Below are 14,452 nucleotides of genomic sequence, written 5' to 3'. Positions count from 1 at the left end.
TTATTATAAAGAAATGGAGATTGCCATGATTAGGGCAAGCATAGAGGAAGATAGAGAAGCAACCATGGCTAGATTCATTGCCGGAGTAAACAAAGAGATTGCTGATGTGGTTGAGTTGCACCATTATGTGGAGATGGAAGAGTTACTGCACAAAGCCATTAAAGTGGAAAAGCAAATCAAGTCTAGAAGTTTCCAATCTGGATCATCTTCTAATAGTCCGTGGAGACCAAATTGGAAAGACAACCAAATTCCTTTCAAACCAAAAGAAGAAGCAAGGTTGAAGAATTCTGTTTCTGTTCCTAATGATAAACCTGAAACAAAGTCTTTTACTAAGTCACGAGAAATTAAGTGTTTTAGGTGTCAAGGATTTGGACATATTGCTTCTGGATGCCCAAACAAAAGGGTTATGGTTGTACAGGCAAATGGAGAGATTGAAAGTGCTAGCTCGAGTGACAACGAAATGCCACCATTAGAGAACTGTTCTGATGAAGAAGTGGAAGAACCTGTGCATGGTGATTTACTTGTTACTAGGAGAGCTTTGAGTATACAACCTAAGGATGAAGGAGATGAGGAGCAACGTGAGCATATTTTTCACACAAGATGCCACGTGAAGGATAAAGTCTGTACATTGATTATTGATAGTGGGAGTTGTACCAATGTTGCTAGTACCTTGTTGGTAGAGAAGTTGAATTGGAAATGGCAGAAACATCCTAAACCGTATAAGCTTCAATGGATGAATGATTGTGGAGAAGTGAAAGTAAACAAGCAAGTTCGGGTTCCTTTCTCAATAGGCAAGTATGTGGATGAGGTTATTTGTGATGTGGCACCGATGTATGCCGGTCATATATTGCTCGGTCGACCGTGGCAATTTGATAGGAGAGTTTCGCATGATGGGTATAAAAATCGATATTCTTTTATAATGAACGACCGAAAGGTTGTATTGGCCCCTCTCAAACATTTGCAAGCTTATGAGGACCAGGTTAGGATAGCAAATGAGTGCAAAAAGAGAGAAAAACAAAGGTGTGAGCAAAAAGAATAGCAAAGTGAGCAACATGAGAGGAAAATAAAATACTGAGTGTAGTTGTTGAAAAACATGAGGATAAAAGTGTAATGGCAAGGCAACAAGTATTAGTACTTATACACAAGGATAGTATATTTGTTGTTGTTGATAGGCTTAGTAAAATGACCCATTTTATTGCATATTTTAAAACCAACGACGCAACACATATTGTTGATTTGTTCTTTAAGGAAGTAATGCGATTGCATGGGTTGCCTAAGTCAATTGATTGTGATAAAGATGTTAAATTTCTAAGTTATTTTTTGCATACTTTATGGAATAAATTAGGAACTAAACTTCTACTACAACATATTGAGTTTGCATATAATAGGACTATTCATTCTACTACTTCATTTTCTTCTTTTAATATTATTTCTGATTTGAATTCTTTAACACTTGTGGATATTTTATCTTTGCCTACTAATGAGCATGCTAATTTTGATGATAAGGAAAAAATAGATTTTGTGAAATATTTACATGCTAGAGTACAGGCCAACATTGACAGGAGAAATGATCAATATGATAAGCAAGCCAATAAGGAGCGTTTAAAGGTTGTCTTCCAACTTGGAGATTGGATTTGGGTTCGGGTTCACTTGCTTAAGGAGAGGCTCCCTACACAAAAGGAAGTCAAAATTGCAGCCTAAAGAATATGGACCATTCCCCGTCTTGGAGCGAATCAATGATAACACCTACAAACTAGATTTTCCAAGCAACTATGGTAATGTTAGTGCAATTTTTAATGTTACTAATTTATTTTTGTTTGGTGTAGGTGATTCGAGGACGAATCTTTTCGAAGAGGGGGAGAATAATAGAGATCGGGTTGATGTTCCCAAGTCTTCTCAAAAACCATTGCAAGGAATTGGCTAGGTCAAGGACTAAGAGATTGGAAGAGGCTTTACAAGCATTACAAGGCTTGATTGTGGAAGTACAATATAAGGAGGCCGTTCTAGAAGATTCTAAGACTTAATTTGGAGATATCAAAGTTTCCCTAAGGATGGTCAACCTTCTTTTTATGCAAGGGATCAATTTGGAAGATAAAGTGGGATGCGAGGGTTAATTGGGAATTTTTATGTTCTAATTGTCCTTAGTTTGAATTCTTTATTTCCTAAGGACTAATTAGACTTTCTTTATTTTTTCCAAGGACTAATTAGAATTAATCTTGATCTAATTTGTCTATAAAAAGGCACCTCATTTTGTAATTGAGAGACAATTGATAATTTACATCTTATGAGATTTTGAAGTTTATTCAAAGAAACTTTAATTTTGTTTCATGATTTCTTTATGGGTTCTTTATGAGTTTTCATTCGAGTTCTTGAAGAAAAGACATGACTCTTCGACTTATCAAGGAAGTGATCAATCCTTGTGGTGTCATTAGATTGAGGTTTCAAGGACTTAGTTTCCTTAGGGTTTTAGTCCGATCAACTTTTTAATTTGTTTTAAAACAATTCTAGAATATTCGAAGCCTTCGAATAAAAGGGTTCCTAGAAGAGATCATCAAGAGAAGGTCTTAATCCAAGAAGGTTCATATCACACACCTTCGAACCGTTTCGACGTCAGACTTCCTGAAAGGTCATTTTGATCAAAAATGGAAAAAAAAGGGTATTTTGGTCACTTAACCCATTTTTATCATGGATCACCCCTTGTTGAAAGTATGGGGATGTTCTAAATAGTAATATCTATGAGTTTCCTGAATGGCATACAAAATGGAGCTTCCGTTTGAAAGTTTGACCAAAACATTATTTAAGGGCATTTTTGTAATTTATTGATGTGCCTTTCTTGCCTTTGACGCTGGCACCGTGAAGACCTGACCGCACTACAGTCAACAAGCGCTCAATTTTCATATTTTTAACCGTTGAGGCATGAAATTGATTCCTTATCTTTAAAACCCATTCCTCTTCATTTATTTCGGATAGTTGAAGCTAAAGAAAAGAAAGTCTACCATTTCCACACACTTTTAACCCTCTCTCTAGCCATGGAAGCCCTCAAACTTAGTTGAAAATCCTCTCAATCCATGTCCTTCCTTTGGATCAATCTATAGAGAAGATTGCCTCTCCTATCTTCACATTTTGAGAGTCTTCTTTACTCTCATGAGAGTATAGCTTAAGTGAACTCCTTCAACCTTTCTAGACTTCTCATTTGATCCTTCTTCAACCATCAAACCTCACCTTGCACACATTTTGGTATATTCATGGAGCAAGGAGCAAAAGGAGACGATGTTAGGAGTAGTCACAAGTAGCCGACAAACTCAAAAGCTTGATTAGAAGATTCAACCATCGAGACGTACTTGTTAGCTCAAGGACTCGAAGAACTCAATATCGCCATTGGCAAACCTTATAGATTTGAGTGAGTTTTTTAATTTGTTTTTAATTTAAAAAACATATGTATGTGGTTACTTGGTTCAGCCCTCAAAAACCAAGTTCTTGTTGGAATCGAGGATTCTTGACAAGATTAGAGGTTCGTTAGTTTTCGAAGATCAAAACTCACAATTTTAAAAGAATGCGTTCTCTCGATCTTAAGATTTTAGAATTTAGCCTAGGTATAAAAATTCTATATAAAAGGCTCGAGGTGAACCATAAACCTCTTTGATAGTGACCACCAAGTTCCTAGGTAGGAACCTTGGGAGTGGATGTAACCACGTTGCCAAACCACTATAAAATGCTTGTCTTGTGTTTGTAAAAATGCCTCTATCAATTTATACTTAAATGAATGCATGTTATGAATAAACACTATGCTATGTATATCATGCCATGAATGTTTAGATTCTAAGTGAACTTCAATTGCATTGCAAACTAGAGATTAGCCATGAGAATGGATGTAAGCATATTGTTAATCCATTAAGTACCTTATGTCTCGTGCATGTTTTTATAATTCCACAATTTACACTTGAATGTTTTGAATGTCATGAGATGCCATGAATACTGAAAAGGTAAATCATATATGAATGTGCCATTGAATGACATGGTTAAATGAATGTTTAAATTTCAAGTGTATTTTCATTAAATGCAAATTAGAGACATGAGTGCAAAATCAAGGCTAGGTGAATGACTTAGAACATATAGTCAAATTATCAATCTAAGTTAAAATTGGATAAATAGAAAGAAATTTTAATTATCTTATTCACCCTCCCCCCCCCCTTCTACTACTAGATATGGTATAAAGCCCGAAATTTTCAGACCCACGGCTAGGCTAAATTTTTTGCCTGGTCATACCTCACCCACAGCCAAGAAAAATAAAAAAAAATTAGAAAAAATTGAAAAAAATTCATAAAATAACAAAAAGTATAAAAAAAATCAAAAAACAAAATAGTACAAAAAAACATTCATAAAAAGTCAAGAATGAAGAAAAAAATGGTAGTTTTCTTAGTTAAACGTAAGGACACACAATTTAGGATGAAGGAAAAAATATCACAAAAAGCTATGTAGAAGCACATAGAGGATAAAACAACAACAAAATAAAAAGAAATGAATTCCCGAAGATGAATCAAGAATTATAATGCCTCCCAAAGGTGTGGTACAGTGGTAAGAACTTGAGGTCCCTAAAGGACATGTGCTTAAACCTAAGCTTACCAAAGGTCTGGTACAATGGTAAGAGTTTGAGGTCCCTAAATGATGTGTATTTAAACCTAAGCCCACCAAAGGTCTGGTGCAATGGTAAGAGTTTAAGGTCTCTAAGGGATATGTGCGTAAACCTAAGCCGATCAAAGGTGTGGCATAATGGTAGAGTTTGAAGTCCCTAAAAGACGTGCACTTAAACCTAAGCCCACCAAAGATGTGACATAATGGTAAGAGTTTAAGGTCCCTAAAGGGCGTGTGCTTAAACCTAAGCCTACCAAAAGTTTGGTGCAATGGTAAGAGTTTGAGGTCCCTAAACGACGTGTGCTTAAATCTAAGCCTACCAAAGGTCTGGTGCAATAGTAAGAGCTTGAGGTTCCTAAGAGACATGCGCTTAAACCTATACCACTCCTTTTAAAGAAAGATTATCTTCACTTTATAACCTGTATGTGAACATGCAATTATCGAAAAATACCTAAGTTAAACCCAGTCTTGGAAAGTTTCATCAACTCCCAAATACAAAGTCAACTTTTACCGAAGTGAAGACAAATTGAAATCTTTACTCTCAAATCATTTCTTTTATCAAATACTTTCAAGAGTCCTACAATGTGCCACGAAACTTACTTTTTTGAAAGCTTCAAGAGCCATACATCAAGCCAATAAGTCAAAAAATTTATATCTAATTCCTGTCAGACTCAGAGCTTGGGAGGACTGACTTTGTATTTTAAGAAATTCAATCTGAGTTCACTAAAGTAAGAGGCGAACATGCAAGCAGGCTCGAACTCGGCTAGACAAAAAAAGGTTTGAGTCTATATCTTTATGATTCGCTGCACACAACTCTCATAAAGAGGGACAACTGTAGACACCCCATTTTTGTCTAGGCTGAGCTCGAGAACACCAAAAACTTTTCGAGAGGTGCTTGACTGAAGGAAATTTTCAAGAGGGTTCAAATACCACATTGTTTTTAAAAAAATGTCTGAGGACCAATATTTAGCAAAATTTAACCTGGCCAAGGGTAACCTACGGCTAGAAGAAAAAATTTGGCTGGCCAAGGGTAATCTACAGCCAAAACAAATTTTAATCTTGGCCAAAGGTCACCCATAGCCACAAAAAAAATTTGTTTTGTCCATAGGCGACCCATGGCTAAGCATAAAATTTTCTTTTGTCGTGGTTCACCGAAAGCATATTCTGTTGAGCAGTTTCTCTAACCCATGTGCACTCGAATTTAGTTTGGGATAATTACCCTTTAACCCACCTCTTAATGAATTTTTCCTCAAGAAAATCCCTACATTTTGCACTTTCCCCCCTTTAATTCTTAAATAAACCGATCATCATGGTCTTGTTGTAATTTTCATATTCTTTCAATAAAGAACCTTGGTCAAATTGGTCCCAACATAAGTGTAATTACTACATTAACCTTATTTTATTAGAATTAAACCAAGGTAGATTACACTTATATCCTCCAAGTCTATCTCCAATCTAAGAAGAGTCAATATAATTAGACCAAATTCAATGGATTTTGAAAACTTTTCCTAACTCAAAAAATTCTCTAGAACTTGTGAATAAAGACATTTTAACCTTAGATTGTTAGAGGATTACTTAGGCAAGATGATCTTAATGTTCAAAATCCAAGATCATATTTACATGCCATCTAGCCTAGTTCTCTGGGATTTAACCCAAATCCAAGGACCTTGTGATGCCCCCTGAAACACTAACACAAAGCCCCATGTGAAATCTCAAGGTACCAGGTGACGCCTTAAAATTTTGGCATGGTCTCCTCTGTTTATGTTAGCATTTCAGGCACTCAAACACCTAATAAACCATACACATAATATCCTGCATGTATATACAAAAATAAAATAATAACAGAAGTCTATATACATTTAACAACATAATATAAATCAGAGTATGAAAGAAGTAAATAATATACACGATTCTATTCAAACTCCTCACTCTAACAAAAATCCTAATGCTCAATCCAAAATCTATAATATAACCTAAGATGAAACTGACGTTACTACTGGTTATAGCGCCCAATACTCATTAGGTAAAGGACTTTGGTCGTCTATCTGACCTACTAGATAATCCTTGCTAATGTTGTTATACACCAGTCTCGTCAAGTGCAAAACTTGGAACTAAAAAAATTAGAAAAAAAAAGATGAGTAACAATGGTTACCTACTAGGGAAGCAAATAATTCCTACCAATAACCACTCTTAACATGAACAAGTAAGCATTCTAAGTCATTTTAATACATGCACAATTTTACAAGATAAATTACGATTAACTAGTACATATAGTCAAGGATGAGTAACTAAATATTTTAAAACTCCCATTACATCAATCAGTAATACTCACTATATCATTTTCTTTTTATACAAATCTAATTGACCAAATGAAAACATTAAACATGCATTTCATTTTATATATCAAAATAAGGCAACAGATACATAATACACAATGATGGAGTAGTGGAATTAGAAAGCTGGGATTCTACGACTAGATCACTCCCAATCAAGACATGATGTTCCAATAATAAAGTATTAGTTCCTGATTTTGTGATCAGTCACTGTTTATAACACTGGCGAGACCATTTATCTGATTTAGGCTGATTGTTTGACGGTGACCTTAAGCAATAGGTCTCTTTTCGACGTGTTAGAACGTTTGACTACTTTAGATTGTTAGTGATTACTGATTAATCGTCTTCGTTTACATCTATTAGGTATGCATGTGATTCCCATTATACATCCTCATTTATATGCGAGCACCTTTATAATATAAATTCACTAAAAATATATAAAGGAATAAATCTAAATTCCAGTTGTGACTCCATTCTCATATATATCCCATACCACATATAAGCTTAGTTGTCCCTACCGTACATCCTAGGATAGTATATTACTCTAGATGATATGATGGCCTATCCCTTTAGGTAATCACAAACTCTTAAATAGTTCACAAAATAGCTATGTATACATATATCATTTTTCTTTGAAAACAAATAAGAAGTTAATATTTCAAAGTTGAGAATACATATTCAGTTTCCTACCATACAACAATGGCCCACCAGCCTAAAATAAATAACAATACACAGTACATAATCGTAAATAAATATGCAAGTCACCCGTGATACTAAAAAGTAAATTATCCCTAGATATCCGTTCATCATCCCACACATAGTATTACAATGTAAAATGTAGACATCACCCCTCGGGTATGATACTGAAATTTTACCGTTTCATCATATTTTTTTCTTTTTTTATCTTCATACTTTTCAATTTTTTGAACACACCATTCATTTTTCGATATTCATTCACTCAAATATGAGTTCATTAAATATTAAATTAGTTTTTTAAATTTTAAAATTCATTTTTATCATTTAAATTAAAAAATTACAATAATTTGATCAAAACAGAGTGCACGTATGCACAAGACCAAACTAGTAAAAATAATATGATGAAATGTCTCACCCACGTATAATTTGTTATAAAACCAAATTAAGCACGTCAAACAGGAAGGTCTTGGCATGTATTTGAAATAAAGAAAAGAATTTTATGTTTTTAAAACACATCACATTTTCGTTAAATATCCTAAATGCAATTTTCACAATCTACGATTACCAATAAAAATCAAAAGCCCTACCAATCTCTGTCCGATAAAATTGAAGAACGTGCACAAAAATTGAGGTGATCAACATAAAAATCAAGGTGGACCTAACATGGAGACGGCTGATCTTTGAATCATGCCTAGTGATTTCGAAGATCTCGATGATACCGTCCTTTTTCCTTTTCGACAAAAGACGATTTGAGCTCGAAGTAGATGAAATCTGAGGTTGAAAAGTCGAAACTCACATCTTATACAGCTAATTTTTTATAAAAGGCAAAAAATGAAAAGAAAAAAATAAAAAATAAAAATGGGTATGACTTGTAGAATTCGACGTTACATACGTTTTTCCCTTCTTCGTAGAGCATTGACGGTGATCTGATCATGTTGAATATGTGATCTAAGTTGGTAGAAAACAAACATTTTCTTTTAAAACACTCTCGATTGCTTTTGGATGGTTGAGGAGATAATGAATAGTAAATTTGATTTAAAATTTTTTTATATAAGCTGGTAGGATGAAATTGATATTTTTGATTTTTTTTTTATGATAACTCAACTTTCTAGACTCCGAAACTGACGTATGAATACTCTATTTTCTATATCTTTTTGTTACGGATCTAATGGCATGATCAGATTCTACAAATTCTTGCTCGATCAAAAATTTACTTTTTCAACTTGGTCCGACCTAAAAATCGAAGTTGTTTTCGTTATTTACGATAATTCTTTGGGCTCTGAAAATGACGAGTAAGTACTTCATTTTCTATAACTTTTCGTTGTGGACCCAATAATGTGTTCAAATTTTAAAAATTATTATTCTAACAAAAATTTATTTTTTTTAGCTTGGTCCAACCCAAAAATTAAGGATTTTTTAACTTTTTCATTTGAACTCGCATTTGAGTGTGCTTATTGGCAAAAGTATATTTTTCAACCATTTTGAATCCAATGGTGAAGTCAAATTTCATTTAAAATGACTAGAAAATCTTTCAAAAGTTTTATCCTAAGTCCTACTTTCACAATTTTCTCAAAAGTTTACTATTTTTCCTTGAGATACGAATCAAAAACTCAGGGTATTATAGTTTTGGTTAGATTCAATTTCATACTTTATTTTATTCTACCCCTTTTCCTAGTAGTCAACCCTCATTTACCTTCCAACTAGTTTGGTTAAAAATTTAAGTTCAAATCTATACTACATTAGAATTTTGGTGTCGCTGGTAGGAAAAAAAGTAGTAGTTTAAAGTTGGTTTGAATTTCTTTCTTTCTTTCTTTCTATTTTCTTTTTTAGTTTTTATTGATCCAAAAAATTCCATTACAATTAGTAAACCAAAAGGAGGTCACTGTAAACATTTGGTAAAAAAAAATGTTGACATCACCGCGTCTCAAAGAAATTTTGGACTTTTGTCCTCTAATTTTTATAACTCACTTGTGATCTCTAAATTATAATAAAAGCCTCCATTTTTATTTTTATTTCTCTATTTTGATCAGTTTCTAACTTTCTATATTTTTTTGTCGATTCAAGCATCATTGAACGAAAAAACTTCAAGTTTTCTCAAATACTCCAAAAGCAAGTCTAAATTTTTTGTTTTTTTTTTATTATTTCTTTTTAGATAGGTTTGAATTTATTTTTAGACTCTTTGTATTAGGTCTTTTGTAAATTAATTTAGCTTTTAATAAATATCCAAGAAACCTTGGATTTTAATAGACTAGGAAAAGACGATGGTTGGACGATATTGTCTAAACTCCTTAGGTTCGCACACCAAATCTGGAGTGGGTTGCCTAACTAGACTCAACACGTCTTTCCCCGTCTAGCATGGGAAGTAATTTTGAAACACCCACACCTCTCCTTGCTAGTGGGTTACACCTAGCCTTTATTTGTTATCTTTCAATTTGCATATACTTGAATTTTTATTTTCTAATTAGTAAAGAGCACCCCTATCCTAGGGATAGCCCAATAACATAAGGATTGGAATTCATCTCCAATTCCTTGATTTAATTAGGACAATCAATTTACTAGTCATCCAATAAAATTAATTAAACTTGACTATAGGGCCCACGAGTTGGATGGGAGAAATCTCATTCAAGTTGCACAGATTGCACTTCTTGATAATCTTTGGTATCTAGTAAGATCTTGTCCTTTGAGGGAATAAACTCAATATATTCAACAAAAGAATGTGCCTTAAGAGTACCTTTGCTTATGCATTGCACTCAACCTCCGATCTGGAGATTTGAATGAACTGAACTTGATTTCATATAACCAAATTCAAAGGCTAGTTGCACCATTCCTACCTAGTTAGGAGTTGTATAGAGTTAGGCATACTTATCTAGATCTTGATTGTTTGATCGATTTTGTGATTTGCATGTTTGATAGACGTTTGATGAGTGATGTATTAGAACCATTTGATCCGAAGATTGAACATACCATTAATAGAAATTGTAGGAAACCATCATTAACTTGATGGGTAATCGAGAGAGAATTCTCAATAAGTTATTCACTCCAATCATTACTTACATTGTGTTATCATTAAATAATGTTGCTCAGCTTGAAATTCAATTTGAGTAGCCATCCTTAGAGCTGACCCGATTTGGGCAACTCCATCCAGTTCCTACTTCCTTAAAGCAACATCCTTTAAAGTTTTCTCCCCCTGAGCAGCTCCTTCTTGAACTTTCCTCTCTTGGCCTTTACTAGGGAAGGAGGAGTGATGGGGTCTTGAGTACACCTTTTCTTGATTTTCCTATTGCTCGATAAAATCAAATTAGGATAGGAGGGGGATTGGCTAGAGCAGGATTAACGGGTGATATGGAAAGCTCAGAATGATTAATGTTCATGATGTTAAGTTGGGCAAGGTCCATAACAGAACAAGAATTGTGGGTGGGAAAGAAAGGTTGAATAACCTTGTTCGGGTACTAGCCAGTTAAATCCTCAAAGCTTGGGGCCCCATTGGTAAGTGTTACAAGATCTCGTGCATTGGAACCCATGGTTATGGAGACAAAATCTATTAAGATGGAATATTTTCTTTTCCAAGTGAAATCCTGTTAGATTGAGTTCAAAAAAGTGGTAGTTTTCCAAGTTTTTTAGGGCTAGGATTATAAGTTTTGAAAGAAGGGCAGTATTTTATCAAGACATGGCTTTTTAAGGATAAGACTTGAGCTAGCTTGGATTGATAGTTCATTCTTATTTGGAATCAATGTCTCATTTTCTTTTTCTTTGTAAGGATGATATTTCTTCTATAATATCTTTTGGTGGTCTTTATAAATGGTAATGTTATCAAACCGCTCTCTGAAATAAAAAGATCAAAGAGGATATCCTGGATATGCTGCTTTTTGTAGCGCATATCGAGGTCAAAGATTTCGCTTTCGAGAACATTTAGATATGCTACTTGCCCTATTTCTGCCGCTTCATTTAGGGATTGTCTCACGATGCCTAGATATTCGCCGGGCTCACTTTGAGTGGTCCTTATTGAAAGATTTAATGGTGGAATACATACCTTACCTATTTTATTGAGTCGAGTGAGGAATTAAAGGACAAAGAACCTACTATTCCCACACTACCCCAAGATATTATAACTACCAGAGGGATTTTCTATGACCTACTCCTATGGATGAGTAATGGTGGATTGTATGAAGAGAAGGGGTTAAGTTGAAAAGGAACGGGTGCAAGGGGTGGTAGAGAAGGCTGGCTAGCTCTAGATGAAGGGGGGCCTTTCTTTATTTTCTTCTTAAATTGCCTTTTTTCTTCTTCATCTCAGCACCAACAAAGGTAGAGGAATTTGAATTTTAAGGTAGAGAAAAGGACAAATGTTAGCATAATATCAGGTCAGAAAATAAGAAACGGAGATAAAACCTTGGCCACCATGTACCCTGAAAAGTTTGGGGCACCCTAAACCCCTCGCAAAAAATAACATAACCAAATTCCCAATCCTAAAAAATTATTAGGAATCCTTGTGCCAATCTTTCTTAGAAATTGGGAAGGTGTAGATACCCCATTTTTGCAATCACCTCATTAATCAACTCATCAACCTGATCGCGACGATTCCCAATGATGGATGATTATTTTAAGGCTTTATTTGTTACTAGATATGTTTCAGAAATTCAGATGAAAATAAAAAGCTGTAGAAATCACGCTAAGCGAGGAAAATATAATTCCAAAAAATAGAAATCATCATCTTGCAAACAAAAAGAAGCTTTACGATAGAAATCACTAAAAAATGATCAAATTACCAAAATACCCCTAACATCAAAACATCCCTAAAGCCCACAGTACGCTTAGGAAAATCCTTTCGAATACATAAAACAATAAAATGAAATCAAATAAACCATTTTGCCAATTTTCACCAAATTCGACAAAATTATGAAAATACCCCTCATAAGGGTTGATAATCATTTCACACCAAAAAATTTCATAAATAACACAAACCAATAATTTCATTGAATTTCTTACAAAAAATCGATTCCAAAACATCCTAGAATATCAAAAATTGACTTGAAATGCAAAAGTTCTCTTCAGGGGCAAAACGGTAATTTTTTAATTTTTAAAATTTTAATTTCAAAATTAATAAATAAAATATTAAATAACGTAAAGTAAAATCTTAATAAAATTAATTTAAAAATCTAAATCAAATCAATCTTATAAGACTTAAGTCAAAATCCTAATTAAAACTTAATCTAAAGAAACCAAGTCAATCTTATAAGACTTAAGTCAAAACCCTAATTTAAAAAGACCAAGTCAATCTCATAAGACTTAAGTCAAAATCCTAATTAAAACCCTAATCTAAATAAACCAAGTCAATCTCATAAGACTTAAGTCAAAATCCTAATTAAAACCCTAAAGAAAACCTAATTAAACACTAACTCTACTTTAAAAAGTCTATAAATAGGAGCCTCCACACCCTAATCTCGTATCCAACAGAAAACCCTGGAAAAAGTAGGTCAAAGAGCCTCCCCAAACTTCCTAAAACCCTAATTTTGAAGTCCTAACCCCTTACCTATCATCCAACCCCCAACTTTTGCTCAAAAAACACCCAAAGACCCTTCAAAAACACTCAGAAATTCATAAAAACTCAAAAAAATCACAGATCTAAGAAGAAGATACCTTAACTTGGAGATCAAAATCAGATCCGGTGACGGGTGAATAGCAAGGAAATACATACAAGGATACTCTTCGCCAGTGATGAGGGAATCGTTGTAATTCGTAAGGTAACTTTCTTTTATTTATTTTTATTACTATTATTTGTTATTTTTGGTCTATTTTGCAATGTAATAGTTTTTGGGAAGTAGTAGAGACCGGCGCTTTCCAGGCGGGGTTGGTGCCTAATACCTTCCAACCCCGTAACATGATCCCTGGATCTAGTTTCTTCTGTAGATTTGTTTTCCTTATCTGTTTAGAGTCGTTGTTTGGTTCCTAGACCATAATAACTAGGTGGCGACTCCCAAACCTCAAAGTCAAAAGCGGATACGCACACCCTGCGGATCGAAGGCACTTTCAGTGGCGACTCCACTGGAGACTATTGAGGATCAGACTTGAAATGCCTCAAGTACGGGAACATTGCCAAAACGACCTAGTTATTTTTAGTTTGTTTTTTATTTTTAGCTGTTCGTCTAACTGTTTATTTTTTTTTCTTATTATTCTTGTCGGCTCAACTGAAGACCCACAAAGTATACTCGCGGGTAAGCTTTGGCTGAAATACGAGAACCCAGATCCTCAGCCTATTATTAGGCCTGCGAAATTTGTAGATTGAATCGATCCATTCTGACTCGATTGAGACAAATCCAAATGGACGAGCGCGTCAACGTCCATTTGGAGGATTCCGAGTTGGAAAACGGAATCTGTCGAAAAAAGGGAGGGGGACAATGAAGTCTCTACTCCCTTAGAGAGAGATTAAGGGATCTGATCTCAAATGGGAAGGAGTACTATGGTACAGTTCTTTCCTCCGCCTCGCAAAAAAAAAGAAGACGACGCGAGGATTTTTAGGTGGTACACGCGTAGACATAAAGTTATCCTTCTCCGTTGAAGTTTTAAAATTTGAATTTCTCTGACATTCCACGTTCCCCCTCAAATATTTCACATTTTCTTCGATCTTATCTTTGATTGCTTTTTATGCTTTCCTGCTTAGAATGAGAAAGAGGACTTGCAATTACTAATCATTGATTTGGACTTTGAATATTTGATTTGGCATATTGTTTTCTATGGCTCAATTGAAGGTCATTTAGGGTGACCCTAAATAATGCAAAATCTCACAAGTTGATTTT

Source organism: Akebia trifoliata, chromosome 7, assembly GCF_017979445.1.
Source record: "Akebia trifoliata isolate Shusen 1 chromosome 7, ASM1797944v1, whole genome shotgun sequence".
Taxonomy (NCBI): domain Eukaryota; kingdom Viridiplantae; phylum Streptophyta; class Magnoliopsida; order Ranunculales; family Lardizabalaceae; genus Akebia; species Akebia trifoliata.
Note: the sequence above shows the minus strand (reverse complement) of the source record.